Source organism: Gallus gallus, chromosome 4 (genome assembly GCF_016699485.2).
Source record: "Gallus gallus isolate bGalGal1 chromosome 4, bGalGal1.mat.broiler.GRCg7b, whole genome shotgun sequence".
NCBI classification, from domain to species: Eukaryota; Metazoa; Chordata; class Aves; order Galliformes; family Phasianidae; genus Gallus; species Gallus gallus.
The window spans coordinates 44557310-44581503 of NC_052535.1; the positions used below are offsets into that span (position 1 = coordinate 44557310).

General features: G+C 42.4%; 1 long non-coding RNA gene across 5 annotated transcripts in view; it reads left to right on the plus strand.

Moving 5' to 3' along the window:
* LOC107051742 overlaps positions 1–21021 on the plus strand; it is a 58738-nt gene extending 37717 nt beyond the window's left edge. For 2 of the 5 annotated variants that reach the window (XR_006939296.1, XR_005859881.1), the window contains 6 exons: positions 28–793; positions 1065–1264; positions 5780–5940; positions 7225–7366; positions 9682–10417; positions 14854–21021. This is a non-coding gene — a long non-coding RNA (uncharacterized LOC107051742). The remainder of the gene's footprint in view (positions 1–27; positions 794–1064; positions 1265–5779; positions 5941–7224; positions 7367–9681; positions 10418–14853) is intronic. The other 3 variants (XR_006939295.1, XR_006939298.1, XR_006939297.1) reach the window with 3 other exon arrangements.
* The last annotated feature ends 3173 nt before the right edge of the window (positions 21022–24194 follow it).

Consider the following 24194-nt stretch of genomic DNA (forward strand, 5'->3'; position numbering starts at 1 on the left):
TCAGGCTTTTTTCTCACATCCCCTTAGGGTTCGAACAGTTGAGACCTGACTTTCTTTGTGCTCTCCGTATAGAATGATGGAATCAATAAGGTTGGAAAAGACTGCTAAAATCATCTGGTGTAACTGTTGACCCCATCGCCACCATGTCCACCAACCATGTCCTTTAGTGCCGTATCTCCATGGTTCTTGAGCACCTCCAGGGGCAGTGACTCCACCCCCTTCATGGACAGCCTGTGCCAATACCTCCCTACTCTTTCTGAGAAGGGATGTTTCCTAATATCCAGTCTGAACCTTCCCTGGCGCAGTTTAAGGCCGTTTCCTCTCATCCTATACATATAATGTAGCTGTAAGGGTTCACTTCTCTGCAAGCCAGAGCTGGGCATGCAGCAAACGTCACAACCTACCTGTCAAAAACTGACTAAAATGAGGTGTAAAGGTAATCAGAATCAGGCCTATTACATGCAGTTAATCATAAGTAACGCTGTCTCGGTAATGGTTGCAATTAGTTATAAACTTCAATGGTCTCAAACGTTTGCATGTTGGCCAATTATGCTGTAGGAATTATCAAGTAACCCATAGCACATTAGCCTTTTGTAATGCCATTGTTTGGAGCTGCTCAGGTCACCAGATCCTCGCCGGGATGAATTAGCATAGCTCTCCAAGGTACAATGGTGCGGCGCTGATTTACATCGGCTGAAAGCTGTCCCTTTGTCTGCTGGAGTTGTAGCGGGAGCAAGTTTAAATCACAGCTTTGCAGTGGAGGCTCCTCCGACCCAGCCTCACCGAAACAATGGTACGTGTGTTTTCTCTCTCTCGGATGTGCAGATGACTTATTAGATGCCAACGGTAATGCCGAGGTCTGGTGGTAGCTCAACAATAAGCTGAAATCGTACTTTAATGGTGCAATTTGAAGCAAGGAAGGGGAACACATAATTAATGGGCTCATCTGACTTCTGCAAAAGAGAAGCCTATCAGATAAGGGAATTACTTAAGCATGCTGGCGAGCAGCTTAAAACTTCCTCATGCTCTTGCTTATTAATATGCCTTTTGTTTTCATTTTGCAGGACCGCAGTGGTGTATTGTGACTGCTGTTTCCTGACAGCATGTGATAGTAACCTTGATTCCTAAAAGGCATTTCTGTGTTGTTAACGTGGTGGATTCATGGGCAGAAGCTTCCAGACCAGGCCCACAGATGCTCTGCGTTATTTTGAGCACTTGTAACACTCTTTGTGATGAACCCCCAACTCTGTGTTTGTTTATGACGGTAAGCTGCCTGACTACCTGTCTCTCTGATGCAGTATCACGACTTCTGCCTTGTGCATAGATTCTGAGATGCTGTCTCTAGATCTCGTGGCTGGTTCTGGGCTGTGTGGTTTCAAAGAGAATTATTTCAAAGGAAAAACCTTGGTGAAATTAGTTGCAGTTTTAAAACAGAATATTTTGTCAAAATCAAATTTATTTCAATGAGGGGCAATCACTCTAATGGCTGAGAAGAATGCAAAGATTAAATGAGGTATGAATAGCTGTAAGATGGTACAATTACCACCTCAGAAACAATATATTTGTAAAGTTAATTCCTCTTGAACATGAACAATCTCCTTACACTTGACCCCTCTCTATTGCCTCTTCCATGCTTGAACTCTCCTTGAACTTTGAAGATCCATCTTGAGAGTATGATATGGCCATCTCTTTTGCATCTGGTTATTTTAGCTCCAATTTGCAGCCCTAAAACGGCAATTATGGTGATATATTGCTCAAGTCACCCGACATGGATTAGTATCGGGATCAGCGCGTTTATGCACAGGAGTGGTGAATGGAGACTACAGCTATGATTTTAAATGACTTGATTAATTTCGAAACAACACTTCAGAGTCCATTACATCCAGCAGGTGTTGGGGTTCAGACTGCCTTCCCTTAAGCAGAGCAAGCATGTCATATTTATTGCTTTTTTTTTTTTTCTCTTTAACATTTCTTTTTATTTTTTCCTCTCCTCCATCCCTTCTTTCTGTAAATGCCCGTGGCCTTGGAGGCAATGTGGAGGATATTCCCTTTTCATCATTCAGTGAGCAAGATTCAGATAGCCAAACTGTAATATGTTCCTTTGCAAAGTTTGCTGGGGACACAGCATTATCAGTATCAGTGTGATGACCGTGATTGGGTGAACAGCGAAGCTGTTTCGTTGGCTCAGTGGCAATTAAATAATGCCGAGCCTGCATAAAACATCTGTTTTAATGAGCTTTTGATCCGGTAGTGCTATTTGAGACTGCAAATGTCAGCATCTACTTGTGATCTCCTCTGATTTTATGCCAGGCAGAGGCAGGTATTGCTGCAGAGGGTGCTGGATGCTAAGAGCAGACTCTTCATCGCCCCATCCCTTGTCCTGGGGTCAATACTGTAGAGTGGGAGAAAAGGACAGAAAACAGAGAAAGCATGTGAACTTGAGAAATGATTGGACTTGGATAAAGCAGGGAGAGTCATGATGAATGCTCTTCCAAACATCGCTGATTGTAGGGGCAGCCTTTTGTGATGATCAGATGTCATGTGCCTTTATTTTGTGCCTTCATTTAAATCTTTGTGGCCTGATCCGGCTGCTCTCTGTGCCTTGTTTCAGCTAGAATTCCCGTTCCAGGCACTCAATACACACATAAAATAAGGCCCTATTCTGTGAAGTGCCACTGAAATGACTGCTTGATGGCTGAGGTACTCCTTCTCATGAATAAGAGGACAAAAGTTTGGGGCTGATGAGCAGTGCAGGGTTGGAGTGTTTGTTTTGAAGACAGTAGCGCATTCTGCAGGCAATGGTGTGGAGGCAAGGGAAATTCTGACTGGGGTCAGGAGTTTCCCAAAGGAAGCAGCTTCTGTTTGCACTGAAAGTGTAACTCCTCTTAGCAGGGCTGACACTACATCCGCCTGCTCTGAAGTCCGCTGAACTGGAGAGAGCCCATCCAGGCACACAGAAGATGCCTTCATAGGGCAAGAACCATGCACAGCTGAAAAACAGATGAACGCTTTTTTGGAGAATATGAGGAAATGGATATAGAAACTCCAAAGGCTCAGTTGAAAAGTGATGCCCAGAGCTGACCATGTGCTGAGTGATCCTCTGGGATGATTCAGATGCTGCACTGTGGGAACGGTGCTGGTTGTGGAGCAGATGAGAGTAGCTCATAAACCTCTGTAAACGAGTTGTCAGGAAAAAGTGTAGCATAATTAGGAAATGCTGGTGATTATTTCTTGTGGTGGTGGTGGTGATGATTTGAGATGTCATTCCTGAAGGGAAAACAAGCAGTGGAAGGCTTGATTTTCCCTTGACACTTCATCGCATAGGTTGTTCCTCTGTGGAAGCAGTGCATTTACTAAGAAAAGTTCCTTTACAGTGAGAAAGAAAGTGGCTTTAAAAGCTCTTCCCAGTAAAGCACACTTGAACTGATGTGCTGCTGAAAAGCAACTCTTGGATTGCTAATTATATTCCCTGTGCTACAGAACCTTCCTGCACATGACACAAAAGGCACCACTGGCGGCTGAACATTTTTGTCTACCTCAGATCTGTCATTTCTTTACTATTTTTAAAGTCTACATCTACAGTGCATCATCAAAGAGTGTAAAGACTCTCTGGTCTAGGGGCTACTTATAGCTGAATACTTTAAAAAAAAAATTTTTTTAATTGGCATCGTTTCTTGAATGGGAAGGTTGGAAAAGGAAATTGACATGTTACATTGAAGAACATGCCTTGTTTCCAAAGATCTTTTTGATATTAAAAATTAAAAAAAACAACACAAAAACATAATAGTGCCTTGCTGGCCATCCTACCTGGTACCTTGTTTGGGAAGGACCCCAAAATATTTGCAGATGTTGTCTGAACCTTTTCTTTAGGTGAAGCTCATGCTTTTGCTCTAGAACAATGCATATATTTATTTTAAACTCAAGACAGACTTTGAGTGAAAACCGAAATCCAGATGCGCCCAAACACAAAAGGCTTTGCTGACCCGTTAGTGATGTGATAGTATTCAAACGTTTCAAAGGACTTCACTATTTATTATCTCAAATTGTTTCCCTTTTTGGTTGGGCTAACCTCCGTTTTCAATATTCTCCTTTAGCCATGGGTCAGCAGTGCTGTTCCTGTGGGGAAAACACTGGGCCGAGATCCAGGTTGCAGGTTGCATCTTTCAGTGTTAAACGTTAAAATGGGCAGAGAAAACAGATATTTTTTCGTCCTGTAGCCAGTACTGTGCACCTGTCCAAATTTCTTCTCTTTTTAAAATAACTTTTCCCTGTGTATTTTTTTTTCCCCCATTTAAAAGGCACTGAATCATGTCAAAGCCTCGGGGTGTCTCAGCATCTTTTTGATTCCTCCTAGAGCTCACGCTGATGTTTTCTGATGGGGTGGGGGGAAGGGGGTGGTGGCAGTCCTGAATCCTCATCTGTGCCCTTAGGGGCACTTGGCAGCCCCCAGGAGCAGCTCAGCAAACTGCAGCCGTGGCGTTTCCCACCTGTGGCATTGCAGAGCTGGCTGAAGGGCTTGGGAAACCATTCCTTTTGAAGCCGTTCCTGACCTCAGGCGTGTTTCTGTGCACAGCCCGCTCTCCTCCCACCCTCGCTAAGCAATGAGACTCTGCACGCAGGCACAGCCCAACTGCAGCCACTCCACGCAATACCCAAGTCGTCATATTATTTGTATTCCAAATCCCATTCCTCAGCACTGTCAATTTTTTCCCTGGCAGAGAAGCGAAAAGACAGTTAAAGGGACTTTCGGTGACATCCCCCCTGTTTAATGAAGCTTGGAGTTATGGGCAAGTGCCTCGAAGTGCCGTTATTATCTGCATGAGCGACTGAAGGCCGAGGGTCTGGCAGTGTGCAAAGAGCTCCGCCGCAAATGTGCACATTGATCACTGCTAATCAGCCCATCCGGGTCAGGGGTGCTGCCGAGACAGAGAGCTCTGCAAAAGCTGACAAATGGAGCAGTGGAGCTTGGGGGTTAATGTAATATTCAAACAGAATGAGGTATTCATTTTCTTACAAGCTTGTCACTTTTCTCTTCCTCTGACATTTTGCTGGGGAGTAGAATGAAAAGGCAGGGAGAGGGTGAGAATGTATGGGAGAGAAATGTCCTAACCAGGGAGAAAAAGAAAAAAAACCCAGCAGTGTATTTAACACACATTAGGAAAAAGGGATTGGAATCGCAGCATTTCTACATCCTCTTTTTTTCCTTTTTTTTTAGTGTTTTGCACTCGTTTGCTGTAAGGCTTCTTTTTTTTTATTAAATTTCAGACCCACTGTTCTGAAGGCTGTGTGCAAAACACACAGTGCGTGTCATTGTCTTGCTTGGGTTTCTTGCAGGGATAAGAGAGGCTTGAGTAATGGCAGGCCCAAGCTCCAGTAAGATCTTTGCTGATCCAATAATTACTCCAGTATTACGGTGTTGAAGCCAGCTGCTGTGAAGGGAATTGTCCTAAGAAAACCCAGAATGCCTGCGAGCTGCAGCAGTGCTATAGGGCCTGAGGTGGAGCCAGGATCCAGCTCTGGCCCCAGATAAATCTGCCCATTCTTTCTCTATGCAGCTGTGGATCAGAAAATCGTTCTTGAGAAATTAATCCTATTTTTCTTTTTTTTTTTCCTTTTCCCAGTGGAGCTCCTTTCCCATCAGAAAAGTTTCAGTTTTTGTCATTTATTTTGGCTCTCCCCACTCTGTTTCCTAAGCGTCTTCTTTCTCTTATAAAGTTTGGAAGTATCCAGGTAGCAATTACAACGAGGGCATTGATTGATTTTGTTCATTTCATCCCAGGTGCTGAGTAGTTGCGTGGGTCTGCCTAGGATGACTGCAGCTCTTGACCAGAGGATTTTATGGGGATGGCAGGAGGAAACCTCCAGCACTACAGGAGATGTACGCTTCTTGTTTTCCGTCTGCTCTTTGTACTAGTTTCATGCTGAAGTTGGAAGTGGAAGGTGAGAGGAGGAGGAGGAAGGGGAGCACATTGCTACCTGTCTGGTGCTTTTGGAATACGTTACAACTCCAGTTGAAAAATAACAAAAACAGCCTGTTAACTTCTCAAAATATCAGATCTGACAGGAATGTGTAGTAGCGACTGCAACAACACATTGAAAAGTCCTAATATCTCTTTGTTTTTCCCCATGTAAAGCCAAAGGCAGAAAAGATGGAAGGAAAACCTGTGGGTTAGGTCAGTGGGCTGGGTCCTGGAGGTGTGAACTCAGCTCTCATTTCCCACTGGGGTGGTATAACACCCCCGGGATAAGCAGCTGATCTTTCCCCTCCTTTGTTTATCAGATGCTTTCAAATGTTCCTATTTCTTCTGTCTCTTTTGACTATCAATCCTTCAAGGCTGGCACAATTTCTCAACGTTCCTTTTAAAGAAGGGTTTCCTTCTAGCAAATGCCTGTCCTGCAGTATAGGAAAATAACATTTGGGAACATATACAACCAGAGTTATTTAATCTTCCTTTTACCAGTACTGCAGCCTGCTGGCTGCCTGCGATGCTGAGGAGCCAGCAACGTTTCTCTAAGACAAGCTCTGTCTCCTCATCAAGCTTCTGTCTCAGAGATTCATGTGCAACATTTCAGTTTACTCAACCTTTAATCGGATGCCTGACCTATTATGAGCAGTGTGCAGCTTATGACCTCTTCCCAATAAACAAGTTTTAAACAAGCTGCCACATCAGATCTTTTTATTTTTTTATTTATTTATTTTTGCAGAAAATAAATGTGAGACAACAAGGAGAGCTCATCATTCCAAACAGTGCTCCTTTTGTTAGGTCCCTCTCTTCTTCCCCGCAAGAATTAATTTACAGCTGTGGAAAAGTGTGACTGTCCCACTGAAAAGAAATGCTACAGTTTGCTTGAGAAAGATCTGCTGTTTTATGGGGATTTAAGTATGCTTAATAAGGCAAAGTTCTTAATGAATTATCCCAAGGTCAATCCTGTCTAAGGCACTTTCTTCTGCTGGTTACATACAATGTGAGGGTGAATGCGAACACCTTGCTCATCTGGACTACTGTCCTTTGGGCATCTGATGTTTCAGACCTCCTTAGTCATTGTGACAGACAAAGAGAGTGCTTAGAGAATGCCATGAGTTGTTGCCAGGTCTGTGGGCCCTGATTCTCAAAAATACATCATGCATAACTCGTGTTTGGGATCGCAGTAACTTTGGGCTGTGTCTTGATATAGAAATGATTTTATTTGCTTTCTTACCCCTCCTTTTCTTTCTTTTTTAAGATTTAATAAGTGGCAGAAATGGAAAGTGGTAGTGAAGAAAATGGTATTTTTTTGTGACTACTGTCATCTTGACTAAATTACTGTCATCTTTGGAATGCTTCCTGAGATCTTCAGCAACAGATGATGAAGTTCAGATGGGGAGGTGAGTGGGTTGCCCTTACTGTGCGAGGGATCACTGCAATGGTAGGTAGGACAGAGAATGCTATGCCTAATGTTCCCTTTTCAGGCTGTGGTCTCTATGTCTGACCAGTTCCTTTTAATGCTGCTAAATGCACTTCCCCTCATTTCCCCTGTCAAACCTGATGGAAAGCATTTTTAAGTTTCCCAGTGCCACTCTCTGCAAGAAATGGCGTGCCAGAATAATGTTCTTAGGTACCAACTTGGTGCAAAGCATTATAAATAAAGGAGACCGGGGCATCAGTTCACAGATGTTTTAATGTTGGCATTTCCCTGGAATAAATTCTCCTCTGCTCCATAAATTACCACCTGACTGGCTGAACAGAAGCTTGAACACGTACCCAAGCCTCAATAGCTTCCTCCTATTGTTACAATCTGCACTGACTTGGCCTGGCAGATACAGAAACTCTGGAAATGAATGGAGGTGAGTATTACAAATTCTGGTATTGCCTGTTGTTGGCATCGGCGTGCAGCTGAGGTCTGCAGTTACTGTAGGGGAAACATAACAAACATTGACAAGACTTTGTACTAAACAGCCCCGGCCCTCAGCACTTCACTGTTTGCTGATAATGTTGATTTTTCAAACAACATTTCTTATGGCTCTGTTCCCCAATATTTCTGTGAGATGTGTTTAAACAATTTTGGACCAGAGGTGCCATCACAAATGTCAGGCTAGTAATGTAATTTTTCTCAAATAGCTGCAGCTTTGATGACACATGGACCCTTTCCACTGGGGGGCTTAGCACTGATAAACACAGCTGGCAATAACAATGCACATTTGCTTTCCTTCCTACCCCCTCTGGATTGTAAAACGTTCCAGGATGATTTGATAGTAGCTGAACTCATCCCTTTCCTCTGTCTCCTTCTGCGATGATAAAGAAATCAAAATAATGGGAGATCGGTTTCCACTGAGTATGACTGGTCTTCCTTTTTAACATTAGGAGGAAGCTATTGAGGTTTTAGCATGTGTTCTAACTTCTGGTCAGTCAGTTTTAGGTGGGTTGAAAGAGATGGTAAGAATTGTGTATTTTCCTCTTGGAGGAGGAAATTGGTCAGGGGCAGAAAATACGACCTTGGGCAATTTACCACCTAAGTGGACTGTGGTGAAGAGTTTAAAAAGAGGGGAGAAATGCTCAACTCACCTAGTCATTTTCCCTCTTTCCCAGTAGATGGCCGGTTGTGTTACATCCACAAAGCTTTTTCTATCTTGTGAACTGGGAAGCTCTAAATGACATGCATGCATCTCAATCTGCCAAAGTCCTGATGAAGAAAGCTAGAAACAAATCTCATGATTCAGGCAGAGGAAACTTTCAAGCAATACCCTGCCGGGTCATAAATAATTTTTTCCATCACTTGAATTTCATAATTTTTCATTCCCTATAGAAATAATATTGAACAGTAACAGCAAGGGACAGGTGCATCTGTTAGAAGGTCAGGAACTATAATAAGCAACATGGCTTGAAAATATGTTCAAGACAGAAGAGCAGCGTTTAGCCATGTTTTCTTGTTCAGTTTCCATACTACTTTTTTTTTTTTTTCTTTAAATGGCTTGGCACTGGTTTATCCTTCATGTGAAATTTATTATTGTCTTATTTACATTAATTTTGAATGCTTGATCAGAAATCTGATCTTTCTCTAGTTTATATGCTCACTTTCCAATAAAGCAATTAAACCCCAGCTGCTATGCAGGAAAGAGTGTCTATGAGTCAGATCCTCTTTCCAAGGATTACTCTTTTATAGATTGCTCTTTTGTCCACTTTGCCTGCAAAGAGTTTAATTACACAGAAGAAGACGATAAATGTCTGATATTTTGCTTGGGCGTGGAAAAATCTGAGTGTCCTTAAAATCGTTCTCAGAAATGCTTCTAAGGAAAGCAATAGCTCTCAATCTGCTATTCTTATCTGCACAGAACCAAAGAGTTGGTTGTCTCATATTGCATTATTCAAACCCTCTTGGAGAACTTCTGGCTTTTTTTGCTTTAGAACTACTTTTTCTTAGTTCTTAGTCTAGGAGTATAGTGATTTAGTGAAAAGCAATGGATTCTGTCATCCTTCTCTGTAGCTTTGCACTGTCTTGTACTCCCAAGCATCAGAACACTTTCCTGTCAGTTTTGTCTTTTCCAGGTATTCTGGACATGTTTGGTCTGCATTTGCTCTTGTCCTTACTCTTGGAAGTAAAGTACAAAGACTCTACAGGAACTGCAAATAAATGAGAGTTAGATGTAAAGTTCAAGTTGGAGAGAAAGAGGTCTTAATGCTGAGAACAATTATTTCCTTGCAGATAAACACTGAACTCCTCCACAGGCACTGGAGACAAGCATAGGAGAAACTGATGTGAGCAAGCAAGGATTGCTGAATGGTGACATGTGATGTTGACAAATTGCTGACAGTGAGCCTGCATGCTGCTATATACAGACCTCTTCACAATGCCCTCTGATTTTTGCAATCAGATGAAGAACAAGATGAAGGGTCTGCTTAAACTCCATTTGTTTAAAAAGTAAAAATCAAGCTGTACAAAAAGAAAAAACCTACAATTTCCACAGTAGATTTCCCCCAGAATTCTGTATTGAGTATTTTTTTTTTCCACCCAAACTATTCCTGCCCTGCTGGATAGAGTTAGGAACTGCTCCTTAGCAGTGAAGGTCATCTTTGTGTCTAGCTGCCAACCAGAAGGACTGAGGGATGCAGCAGCTCATGAGGCTGGTCTGTATTTCTTACATTGCCTGCTTGGAACTGAATGTTGTTTTGCAGAGTGAGGCTTTCCTGGATGCTGTTCCAACTGCTGTACTGATGACAAACAGCAGTCTCTTTTTCTAACAGATGTAATGGTAAACACCACCAGGAAAACAGGCTCCTGATGCTTATTGTGGAGTAATACATGCTGAGCAGGGATGCCTCAGTGACAGCCCTGTATTTCTGTTTCAGGCTTTTTTTGTGGAAGAGGTACATCAGTGAACCCATTTAGTTGCACCCTGATTTTTGTCTTACAAGAAGGCACATCATCAGAGAAGCTTAAAGTAAGTTCAGTAAGGAAGATGGCTCTTACTCAAGCCATGCATGAATGTGTGAGCTGCACATTATGCTGGTTCTTTGTTGACCACAGAGGAGGAGGTGCTGAGGATTTAGAAAGCTTAGCTAAGAGTCTTATCCACTGAGCATCATGCCAATGGAAACAAATTTTAGGTATGCTTAGGACCAAATACTGCTCACAGCAAAGGCCATAGCAGTTCTGCTGCTCAGTTCAGTGCTAATCTAGGCTTTCATCATCTTACTTTCATAAAACAAGTTCTTAGCTCTGCAAGCACCTCCTCACCTGAGCAGTATCTCGACATGATTCAGTTTAAGTTGAGAGAACTGCAGGACATAAAAGGTTTTAATGATTTTCTAAAAACTGCTCTGACTATCTATTTAATAGTGTTGTTGAAGAACAAAGCTGTTGTTCATGTTAAATATTGCTCCACGTACAACTGACATCCTGATCATTGTTTTCTCTAATTTGAAAACATGAGACTGTAGGCATTTGAATGCTTTTACTGCACAGATGACGCTGCATCGTATTATATTACTGCTCAAGTCTGGATCCTAATCCTTCTGTTTTAATAGATGGAATTCATGATCCCATTTCTGTCACTCTAGTAAAATCCTAATTTTCTGGGGGGAAAAAACAACAATATCCTCCTGAAATTTAACTTATCTGCAAACATCTTACTTTAGGAATTGCTATAAAGAACAAAGAGCATACAAGAATTTAACAAACAAACAACATCCACCACATCAGATAGTGGTTAATTTTTTAATAAAGTTTAAACGATGCTGTTAAGTATTTTGAATGAATTTCCCTATGGTCTGTTGAACACTGAATAGCATTTCCACAACTGTGGGGTTTTTTTTTGTTTGTTTGTTTGTTTGTTTTAAATCTAAATTAGTACCATATCCCTGAACAGGATAGAATGCATGTTAGATAGAAGTGGTGAGTTCACATACGCACTGTGCCAGTGGGTTTGCAGCAGTCTTCTGTTTGTGACAGTGCATAACACTCTCGTGCCAGGGAAGGATAGCCTGTATCTTGTCACTCAGGCTTTTCAAGAGAAAACAGCTGATGGTAGAGATAAATACCAAAAAACTGAGACGATCTGACAGAAGTAGGGAACTGCAGGGTGTAGGCTCTGGATCAGTATGCTTAAAAACACCACTGCACACCTCTTTTTTTTCTATTTTCAAACAGGGTGTCAACTTGAAACCTCTAAAGAAATTGCAACATTGCTCCTAACCCCTCGGCACAGCACCCAGTGTTTCCTTACCCATCCCTTCCCCTTGATTCCTCCAGTCAGCCCTCTGCTACTCACACACGTCTGTCTCTGCATTTTCCATCAAACCTGGAAATGCCTCCTGCCTGCCAGAAAGACAAGATGGCTCAGCTGCCCTGCAGTCAATCCGACAGCTTGGCTTGCACGGCAGAGCCTGGCCAGCCAAGTCACATTTTGACCTCCTTCATCTGCTCCTCTGAAAAGTTTTGGAGCCACACAAACTCCTGATAGTGTTCTGCTCCAGTGTGCCAGAGTCTCCCAAATAGGTCCAGCAGATCCGGGCTGGGCTGAGGGGCTGTGGTCATATTTTGTTTTGGAAGTGGTTACTGCAGTTTTCTCTCATTACATCTTTTCCCCTCCCACCTGAATCACTTTTGGCTGAGGCTCCTAGCTAAGCCTGGTCCTAACCCTGGCACAACCTTATGCTCTTTCTGTGGGGACAGCCAGATGCTACATGGAATGCAGTCCTCTATGATGGAATGATAGCTTTGGTGAACAAAGAAAGGGCAACAGATGTCATCTACCTGGAGTTGTGCAAGGCTTTTAATATGATCCGCACCACATCCTTATCTCTAAATGGGAGAGATACGGATTTGAAGGCTGGATTATTTGGTGGATAAGGAATTGGTTAGGTGGCAGCAGCAAGAAGGTTATTGTCAACAGCTCTATGTCCAGGTGGAGGCTGGTATTGAACAGTGTCCCACAGGGGTCTGTGTTTGGGACCAGTAGTCTCTAACATCTTTATCAGTAACATGGATGATGGGATTGAGTGCACCCTCAGCAAGTTTGCAGACAACAGCAACCTGAGTGGTGCAGTTGGTATGACAGAAGAAAGGGGTGCCATTCAGAAGGGCCTGGACAAACTTGAGGAATGGGCCCATGTAAACTGAATGAGGTTCAACAAAGCCAAGTGCTTTCCTGATTGATTTTGGTGAGGGTGTGTTCTACATGTCATTTAATCAGCATTTTTTCCTTAGAGCACAACAAATTCGTTGTGCATATTGTTTCTGCTTCCTTATGGAAAGAAGACTTGCTGGCTCCTGATGGTTTTTGCCCTCACTCCTGTAAGGAGGAGAGTGAAGGCAGCATGTGTGAGTGGTTTATGTTTTGTGCTTAGTGCAAAGTAGATTAGCTCTGTCTGATGCTGTGTAGTGTCTTTAATCATACAAAGAGGCCTGAAGTCCCTCTATTTTGTGCTGTAGTAGCTTTTCATTTTATTGCCACTTATCTTTTGTGCTTTGGCATAAGAGGGGAAGATCTGTGTGAAAGAACTTCACCCTCTACGCTTGCTCTTCAGGTCTTCAGTTTTCATGAGGACTTTTCTCTCATTGTTATTTTTCAGTGCTCAAGTGGTTTCTCTGCAGTTCATAAATCCTAAATTAACTCCAGTAGGTCTGTGAATCTCTATGTGAAAACATATATGAAATCCCTACTGCAGTGGTCCCTGAAGAAACCAACATTTGTTTACGGCTTTTTACGTTGGTAGACGTAAAGGCTGCTGAGAGCATGCTTATTTATCTTTTGTGTCTGTACCCCTTGTCTGGTTGCTCAACTGGCACTTTAATTAATCCATTAAACAGAGGTCAGATGGTCAAGTATGTGTGCAGAATGGACATTCCTTTTGAGGCAGTGTTTTGTTTTAAATGCTATCCACTGCTGCATTGCACTCTGGGATCTCTGGTCAGGATGTTGGAGATGACCTCAGCACTGCTCTAGTAGGTAAGAAGAGCTCATCCATGTAAAACGACTTCAATTAATAGTTAATTACATGAGGTGGTGCTCCTGCGAGAGCAAGTTATCCCGAGTCGTTTACAGCTACCCATGCTTTGTTGCACTACAACAGAAAAAGGAAGAGCACTGAGAGTGCTGCCTTGGGTTCTGCTGCCCAAAATGAACAGAGCAGGTGGGGATTTTGGAGTCCAATGATGTCTTAAGCTAAGGAATGAGAAACAGTTTGCATATGCTTGTCAAAGAGTAGGAATGTTCCCTTTCATTTCCGCCCTTGTATCTCCAAGTGAGAATCATTTTGGAGTGAGCTGAGGTTCAAATTTTGTGATGGGGAAATGGAGCTGGGGGAAAGAGAAGACAGTAGCATATTTTTGTGCTGAGGTTGGAAGAATGGAAATAATTATGACTCTGTAAGTGTCAGTCATTCTGTCTCTCTTTGTTTTGACACAGTCAATTCTAGTGACTGGTGGTGAAGAAGATGAGAGTGTTGGGGAGATTTGAAGTAAAAATTTTAATGGGGGGAAGCAAGGGGAGAAAAAAAAGCTGTCGAAGACGATTTCTGGCAGGCAGTCCAGTTCCTGGTGCAGACAGATTGGCTGATGTTGATTGTTGACAGCTTCTCCAGCTTGCTAATTACAACTGTAAAATATTCAGGTGAATGACAGTAACTTGAAATGTTAATTCTGCTTTTTTTTTTTTTAATTTTTTTTTATTATTTTGCAGCTGCAACTGTTAGTTGGCTATTGCTGTAATTGATGGACACTGGCAGTTGCTCAGACAGATGGAAATTAATACTCGTGTTACTGTTAGAACTCGCTTTCACAGTCACGTTTTTATTAGCCTCCCACACTGAATTAATGTGTGCACGATGGTGCGTGTAGAATCACAGAGTCATTAAGGTTGGAAAAGACCACTAAGATCATCAAGTCCAGACATCAAGAAGGAGCAGCACAGATCCTACCTGCAGACCAGCCAAGTGCTTGCTTTGTATTGGTGGGCCATGGTAGAAAGAAGTGAGGCTGTATCAAATGCGAGGCATCAACCTGCTCTTCAGGTACTGAACTTTTACTGGAAAACAAATGCTTTCCAACACCACAGTTCACAAATATGGTACTGTACGCCTTAAAGTTTGGGGGTATGAACTCTGAATAAAGCTTCACTGCAGTGGTGATACATAAGGTGCATTTGGGTACAGGCTGCTTCTGTGCAATTTTCCTTCCTGAAATCAGTGCTTTATCTGTATTTCACCAGGCCTTATGTTGCATGGTAGTTTATTCAGGAAACCATCTGATTTTAATTCCTGCTCTCAGTTCCTTTTAGCAATGTCTCTTCTGAGTTACTTGAAGAAGCATGATACTGAAGTCTTTCGAGGCCCCAGAATTTCAGTATTTTCAAATGTTCTGTTTTTCCTTTTTCAGGTAAGAAGGCTTGCTCACTGTAAGACTCTGAAAACTGTCATCTGGATGGGAGTTTGCAGCTGCAGATCCTGCCAGGGCTTAGAAGAGAGAAATGCTTGCATTCAAGTGGAATGGAACCATCCATCCAGTAGAGAGCTGATGCCTTATTTGCTAGCATAATAAATGCAAGAACAGGCCTTGCACTTTTCTTGAACTGGGAAAAAGGTTGGATGTTCTTTAGAATTCCCACAATAATGTGAGAGTCTTTTAAAACGTACATCAGAGTTGATGGAAACTTGTAGCTTAACTTCACCAGAAATGCAGCTATTATCTTACCTGTTGAGTTTTAGTCACGTGAGTTGAAAGCAACTACTATGATGGTTGAAAGGAAAATGCCGAGGCAGTGTAAGTGATTAATAATGTGAATCATAGAACCATAGAACTATTTGAGTTGGAGAGGACTTTTAAACGTCATCTAGTCCAACTCCCCTGCAATGAACATGGACATTTAGATCAGAGTGCTGAGAGCCTGGTCCAGCCCAACCTCAAATCTGAAGGTAGCACTGAAGTGAAGTTTTCGTAAATCGTGGCAATATAGGTACCGGAAACTATTTGAGACATGACTTGTTTGACTTGAAAGCAGGCTTTCTCTTTGAGACTGTGGGACAAGGAAGCTGGATCAGGAAAAATATTGGTTTTCCTCAATAAGAATTTGCTTCAGCTTCCCAGGGTTTGGTCGCTGAGGAAGTGACCACACAGGACTTTGCATCTTGGAAAGAGCTAAAGCAAGTTAGTGTACGCAAAGAGCTCCTCTGAGGCAGAGCTGCTAACAGTGTTGGCTAAACAAGTCAAAGTGTTCAATACTTTCTGAGTAGCAAAGTCAGTTCTTGAATTCTGCTTTGTTTTAAGTTTCCAGAACATTGTACTTCAAGTTGATGAGGAAAGCCCTTATTTCCTTCGTGTTCAGAGATTGTGACCAAGTAGAAATCTCTTCTCAGGAGGTGTTTGTGAGCCGTGTGTAGAGGTAGGCTGACAAAATGGATAGCAGCTCAGCCTTAGGTGTGAATGCATCTTCTGGCTGTTTTGTTGCTTCTGTGGAGGAAGGCCATGCACACAAGGTCCTCTCTCCCATTCTGTCCTACACCTAAGCCTCTTGCTAACAACTCACCAGGTGTGACTGAGTGGCGGTTCTGACCTCAGAGCTGCAGTGTCAGCAGTTGCTAAGGATCTCTCCACTAGCCTGCTCAGCAAAGCTTTGCTGTCAATATAGTTTTGCTCTTGCATGCAGTGCAGGAGATGTTCATGTGCTAAAGGTAGGATTGTGTTGCCCACTGCTATGCCAATTACTGGATATTAATGGCAGGATAGCATGCATATGCCTAAACTGGGAAGCAGAAGGTTAATAGACGAACAGCACCAGAAGATCCCATTTATCAGTTTCTATTTATCTCTCCTTGGGAGGTGGCAGGTTTACAGTAAATACCTTCTGTCCTCCTAATTTCCTAATGATGGGGATAATGATGGAGAATGGTGAAGTCATTAACTGGGACAGCCTCTGTGCATCACTCTGTCAACCACATCTCTCCAAGACCTGCAATGAAAAGTGATGGGCCCCAGCTGTTCACCAGATTCTCCTCCCCTCCCCCTCTCCCCATTCCCAACCCCAGTTGCAGGCGTAGCAGTTGGAAAAGGAAAAAAATAAAAAAAAAAAAAACCACAAACCAAAAGACAAAGGGATGGTTCCTCTCTTCTGCACTGGAATGATCCTGCTATAGAGCTCAGTGCAGTGCTGTCCTTGGACAGAGCGGTGTTATTTCAGTAGGGACCACAGCACTGCAGAACAGTGGTTTTATTAAAAAGAACAGAATGCAAAAGCAGGTTGCACTGTTTGGAGTGAGACACTGGTTTCCATTGTGCTGCCTTCTGCTGAAGGACCTGTTCAATATTTGTAAAAATTCTTAGCACTTTTCTGAGTGAGAAGCATTTTGCCGGAATACTGATGTGTTGCAGTGGCTACAAAAATGGATGGGCAAACAGCTCTTAAAGTTATAGGTATATTGGGAATAGAACTAAAGAGAGAATATAGTACCCAGACTTTCTAGATCACAAGAGTGCAATAGGAAGTGGTGAAGTTACCATCCCTGGAGGTGTTAAAGAAACGCAGAGATGTGGCACTGAGGGACATGGCCAGTGGGCATGGTGTTGGATGGGCTGGGGTTGGACTTGGTGATCTTAGAGGTCTTTTCCAACCTTTATGATTCTGTGTGGCTACAGTCACTTGTTGTGGCCTTGAGTGTCCTATGACAGAACTCTGCAAGTACTTAACTGCCGTTTCCTCTGCAGAGGCTGAGGATCCAACCTTCTGCCTGGAAATCTTTTCTAAAGAGAGGCCTGTCTGCAGTGAGGTTTTCCTATTGCATCTGCCATTTGTCAGGCTCATAAAAGAACTCTTGAGCTGTGGGAGCTTTGTATTAGAAGGGTTCATTAACTTTCAAATGTTTCAATTGAGAAATTTCAGAGCTCTCAGCAATCGACCAAGGTGGCTGGCTCAGCCAAGAGTGTCCCTTGACAGTCAGGTACAGATGTGATTGCTAGTCAGAGAGCTGTAAGAAACATAATAGTGTCCCAGAAAGAGTCATACTTGAGCTGGAGAGGCTTAAACCAAATAGCACAGAGAGGCCGTAAATAATTTTTGTTATTCTTTAAGGGACAGGAAGACAGAGGAGCCCTTAGCCGGTAGTATGCCAGGAATTCAGTCTATGAGGTTGTAGTGCAGTTGGGTCCCATTCTGGTGTGACTTATCATGTTCATAAGCTGCCCTAGAAAACATGACAGGGGAAATGAAAACATGGTTGTAGTGAGAGAAGGGACTCCACTGGCTAATCCTAAGCAGATGACAAACTGTTCCTAAGTGCCTGGTGCCAGCAAAGGTTGAGATGGTACAGACAGGCTTTTTGTCTGAGTTAGGTCTCTGTTCCAGTGGTATCTGAGCAGAGGTATAGACTGAAAATGAAGGGCAGTGAAACAGTTCTTTTGTCTGGGAGATGTGATATTATCCAGTTAATGCATTAGAAAATGTCTGAGTAAACTTCACCTAAATATTTTTTTCTGTTTTATCTTCACGTGCTAGATGCTACTCTAGGTAATTTTCATACAAATGAGATGAAGCTTCGGATTTCAGTCCTGCCGTGTTACCTTGGTTCCCATAAGATCTCCTGAAGCCCTTAGCTGAAAATGCAGTTGTTAATGCCTTAGCTTCATGTGGTCTGACTGTTCAGTGTCCAGCAATGTAAGTGCAGCAGTCCTGGGCAAGGTTCAGCAGCATCAGCTGTTTCTGTGGCCAGCCTCTCAGCTTTGACACCTCAAGCATGACATAAATCAGGCTAAACAGAACATGCAATATTAAACATCTGTTGACTTCTAAATAAGGAAAATCATATTAGTCACTCTGTAAGCAATCTGCATGATAATTTCAGGAAAGCATGAGGTGACTGCTCTCTCAGAGGAAGAAATAGCTGATAGATCTTTTCTATATATGTGAACTAGCTGTAAGAAAGACTGAAGATCTGACCAGAAGTCTTCCTTCTGTGAGGTGCCTTTGTTGGAGAAAAAAAAAGACGAGTCAAATTGTCTGCCACTGTGGAAATTCATTTCAGATGTGTACAGGGCAGTATCTACAGCACCAAGTCTTGGACAGAATGGAATCTGTTGCAGATATTGCTTGTCAACTGAAAGGAATCTCACTGGAGCATTGTAATCTCTCCAAAATAATTTTTTCAATTATGTTTAACATACAGGAGTAGATGACTTAAAAAACCATCCTAGCTGACAGCCCAAAGGCAACCAAATGTTACAGTCAAGTCCATTTTTAAAGGTGCAGAGTGTCCATATTAACCCTTCATCTATAGATGGTTGAAAGAAAACAAAATACACAAATCGTGCACCTTTTAGAGATCTCAGCACTTAAACCTGGAGATGTGGCTGCAGTGTAGAAACGAAGAAACATGCAGTGTCAAGATGAGGAAAATAAAGGTTTGGACCAAGTTTATGTAGAGACACAATCATTCAAATGTGTGTCCAAGTTCAGTTCTAACAGCATTTTTACCTTCCAGAACAACACTGATGCTTTAGCAGCAGCCTCTTGACAATCCACTTCTGTCAACTGAAGAACAGCGTTTGGAGTAGGATGACTACAGATGCTTTACCTCAGGTTTGTTAATGTCACGTCAGCGTCCCCAAACGTATACCAGAGAAAAACTGACCTTGTTGATGTAATCATTACGTTGTTAATGGAAGTATTAAAAACAAGTGCATTCAGTGCGTTTGATTCCAGGTATGCTGGCTGGAAGGATTATTCCCCTGGCATGCTTAAGATGCTACTACTGCGAATTTAAGATCATGGCTATTTTAAAAAGAGGCAGCCAGGTATCCTGTATATACTACTAATTGTCTTTGCTCAAAAGGAGTGCAAAATGATCCATCTGTCGTGACATTAGGATGTGTAGAGGGAATTCTGAGAGCAATAAAGAATACTAAGCATCTAATCCTTCTCTTTTCAGAAAAGCACTTTTGTGATTTCTTCTAATGCAAAAATACCAGCTTGCCTGCTGATCTTGGAAAACTCACAGTATGAGCTCTTCTCCCACTGCCCTTTATACTAGCTCCAAAATATCCTTAACATTAGTTATATGGTAATGTGGTAATGATTTCAGCATTCACCAAGCATTTTGTTTGGTCTTTCTACAATCACAGTGATATTTTCATTACTCTCAGTTTATCCTTTCTCTTTTTTTCCTTGCTCCCACTTGCACTGGAAACCTATGTGGTTCTATCCTGTTAACATTTTCTTCCCCTTCCCCTTTCCCTTTTCCTTTCTTTTTCTCAGATAAACCACTTTGAAGCCATGAGTTGTGGCCACAGCCCTCCGTAGACTCTACATAGAGTTTTCCAGGGGTCAAGTGCTGTAAAAAGTCATCAACACCATGATGCAGAGTTATGACTGCCTATTCGGGGTTTCCTCTTATTCCCATAATGGAACGCATCTCCACATATTCAATCAGCCACGGTTATTCTGCCTGGCTACACAGACTGAAGCTAAGATGCACACTGAACATTTCTGTCACTTTTGCTGTTCTGGCCACTATGCTTATTCAAAGAGCTGGAAGGAAAACTCTCATTAGAGAAAAATTCATTTAGCCTTATGAAAGCCTGCACTGGGCTAATAGAAGCTTTAGAAAGCTCTCCCTTCTGGTTAGGATTGTCCTGATCAAGGCCTGAGGCAGAATGAAGAGACAGCTTCATTGTCTGAGTAAACATTAGGGCTATAGATGAACAGGATTTTGTTCATAAGGCTATTGCTCAGAAACTGGAGAATAAGCCAGTGAGCTGCTGGTAGCATAGACTGCAGCCCAAGAGATTGTTGCAAACTTCAAGGTGAAAATAAGAATCTGTTTGTGGTTACTGCTCAAGCAAAGGAGACATCCTCATGTTGAGGATCCAGGTGATGGTAGGTTTCTATTACATAGGCTAGGAAAAAAAAAACAATGCAAAATGTAAGATAAGCTAACTTTGGTGGTGGTGGTGGTGGCTGTGTGTAGATAGGGGTGAGTTGTGCATGCTTCTGGGCAGCGTAAGTGTGTAAAGGAGATGAACTGAGGGCACTGTGTGCATTTGGGTAGTTCCAGTGCATGTTGCTATGCTGGGCTGAAAGAGTATGGCAGTAGACATCTACTGGGAGTTGAAAAGCATCATTCATGGTGCACAGATGCTGAGGGTTGCTGCAAGTGGAGTGGTGTCCAAAAGTGGGAGCAGCATCTTTGTGGTCATGTGTCAGGATCCTTCTTTTCCTGGACGGAAGAATGCCAGCTGTAAAGCACCTAGAACTTAAGAAGTTTCCAGGAGAAAGGATGCAATGAATGTAGACCTCTAGGTGAGTAAAGTGAAAATGGAATCCAGGTCCAAACTGAGATGGAGTGAATGAAACACGGAGAATCACTGAAATGTACTTCAAATTCCTTCCAAATTACCCTGTAGCACTTCTGGTTGACAAGGCTTTGTCAGGCCTGTCTCGGTAGGTCTGTCCCGTCAGGAATCAGGGCAGAGATGAAGGGACAGATGGAGGAAAGGAGACAGAGTATATGATCTTGCTCAAGGGACACGTTAAATTTAAGTTGGTTTTTTTTTTTTTTTTTTTTTTTTTTTTTTTTTTTTTGTTAATAGCTTCACAGTGTAGTAGTGTCTGACCTTGCACAAAGGATTTTTAAGTACCTTCCCATTCTCCCTTTGCTTTGCTTTCTGCTTTTTATCTTCTTAGAGTAATAAAGATGCTCAAGTCCAGAGAGCTCCTATAGGAATTGAATGCTTAAACACACAGCCTTGCTCTGGAAGGGGAGATGGAGGAAGGAGTGTGAATAGGAAGGGAGAGGAGATCTGTCAAAAACAGTTTTAGGACTGATCAAAGCAGGAAGGAAGGAGAGGATAGTCTCCTCCTGAATATGATCATGTCATTTCAGAAGACTCTTTTCTGCAACGGAGCTATGCATCAGTGCTGGGAGTAGTGTACATTAAGAATTAGCATTTGCTTGGAGCTTCTAATGTGCTGCAGAAAATAGAATTGATCTCCACTCCAGCTACAAGCCTAAGAAGAACTAAGATACCCTCTGGTTAGGAGAGGGTGCTTACCCTGCTTGGTAGCACAAGGCTGAGAGCAGGAATAACACTGAAGCTCAGGTGGCTGAGTGTATGCTTTGTATGCAGCTACAAATGCAGAAGTAAAAGGAATAGCTCACTTCTGTTTATTGTGTTGCTTCTGCTTTGGCTTACATTTGTGTCTACTACCAGTGGTAGTTCAGTGTTCTCTGGGAGCACACAATGGTGGGAATGATGCAGAACAAATGATTGCCTTACTAAAATTTTGTCATAATCTTTACTTGCTGTGATGGATCTCATCACTGCCTAAAAATTGGGGCTTTTCTGCCATATATCTATTTCAGTTCTTTTTATATATCAAAAGGACAGATGTTTTGATGGCAGAGGGTCCTTATACAAGCTGTCTGTATTGATATATACAGATGACTTTGTACTGGAGAAGGAAGGTGTGACTGAGCAGTGAGCAGCAGCCACTGAGATCTTCTGGGAGCACATCTCAAGTTTGTGCACAGGCCTGACTGAGTGAGTGATGGCTTGTCAGACACCGGGGGAGTTTGGACAAGTGCCTAGAATGGAAATCCATTGGGAGTTGTTAAACTTAGAAAAGCCTTCTTGAGCTCACAAAATCTGAAGGCTGCAAATCGTTAGGGGCTGGAGACTTGACTGTGTGTCCCTGTGTGCCTGCTGTATTGTCCCCTTCCCAAGGTGTCACAGTGTGCTGGATTAGGTGGCTCCTTGGTGTGAGCTGCCATGGTTATTAGAAAACAGCCACTGCAGAACTAATGCATGTCCAAGATAGCTCTGAGTTCTTACATCAATATGGTTGCGTCTACTTACTGATTTACTCTTTTCTGAAAGCTCTGGCTTGTTGGAGTTGTAGACAATGGGGCAGGTGAGTTAATTCCCCTGAAGCTAAGCTTCCTTGACCAGGGGCAGTGATAAATTTGGGTAACCTCTGCCAGACAGAGTGGAAAATCTTGTGCTAGTGGATGACTCCTTGAGTATGCGGAAGTTTGTTAAGATATCAGAGGTAAAGATGAACGTAAAGTGTCATGTTCCCATTACCTAAATGACTCGGGTAGACAATTCTTGAACTTACTGAAGAGATTCTCGTACCTGCTGAAGAGACATTTGTGACATTTGTGCATAAGCTACCACAATTTATGTACAATCTTGAATCAAAGTAAGCTTGAATTAACAGACACAAGTATACCCTCAAAAACATACAGCATGAGCATGCTGTTGTGCCCTAGTAAAGCATTCCAATGGCAACAGCAGGGGCAGCAAGGAAAAATTCTGGAGGCTTTGATTCACATACTGCATCTACTGGAAGACTGCTTCTGAAGTGGTGGAATCCGAGCGCACAGTTGGTAACAGCCCATGGCTTTATGGCACTAGCTGCAAAGTGCTAAGATCAGGATGATAGGTGGCAAAAGGATTTTCTTGTGTCCAGCAGAAAAGGTAGATTTGAGTCACAGTCAAGAGTCAAGGAGCCACGTTCTTTCTTTTTGCTACAGTGGCCTTTGCTGTACAGCCTTTGTGAAACAGCGTCCCCCGCCCCCCTGGTGCTGTCAAAGCAGTAACATAGCATTGAGGTGATTTTGTATCTCGCAGCCAAAAGAAAGGAAAATAGTATCTTAAGTGACAGGCTCTAAATACAGTGAAAAGAAAACATTGATCATGCGTGTGCGGTCATATTTTTTGTCATCTCCTTAGACTGCGAAAAGGCGGTCACAGTAAAGCTTACTTAAAATACGTTCACTCTTTTCCCGTTGACATTAGGGTTTTGTTTTTTTTTTTTCAGCCAAAGATCTCTAAGCTGCAAAGATACACAGGGCTTGACATTAGTAGGAGCCATTGGATAATGCCAAAAGTTATTTTTTGGTGTTTGGGGGTGTTTGTTTCTGTAAACAACTACATGTAATGAAAACAAAGATGATTATTAAATGACTTAAGTGGAAAACTGAAACAAGACTGTGAGGAAATACTAACATGATAAGTATCTAATTAAGTAGGAAATAATTAGTTATGTAAGTATCATCTTTGCTGAGATTTATTTTCCTTTGGGTCTATTTAAAAATACTACTTTCATTTACATCACTGTGTTAAGTGTATTGTGTATGGAAGGAGACTAAATTTTACTGGAAGGTAAAAGACAGATTTTTTACTACAGGAGGTTTTTAAAATGGGAAAAATACACCTGAGGTTCTAGTATTCCCAGAGGCCCCAAAGGTGATGTATGGGGTGGGAATTAAGATCCTGTTTCATGTCAAGACGTGGAGTTACTGTTCAGTAGGTGATCATTCAACTCTGTTCTATATGAAATTTACATTGGGAAGAAAAGGAGAGTGTTTGAAACTGAGTTACATCTGAATATAATCAGAGAGCTTGAGTCCAAATCAGAGAGCTTGGGAGCAGCCAAGGGATGAACAGCAGCTTCTGTTCATCTCAGCTTCACATCGGTGGGAAGGCTTTGACCTGACCTGTCCTTAGGTTGCACCTGGGCTCATTGGTCAGGTAAAGCAATCAGATCAGATTAGAATATGCCATTGGTTTCAAGTTTCCAACTTACTGCTTTTATCTGCATGGTTCCACACAGCTCATTTTGCAACCATTCCACGATGCATCATCATAAATTGAACTACTGCTGAAGTCAAAGGGTAGGAGCTCATGTGTAAATGAATGCTCCTCAAATTCTCGTTACCTATTGGACC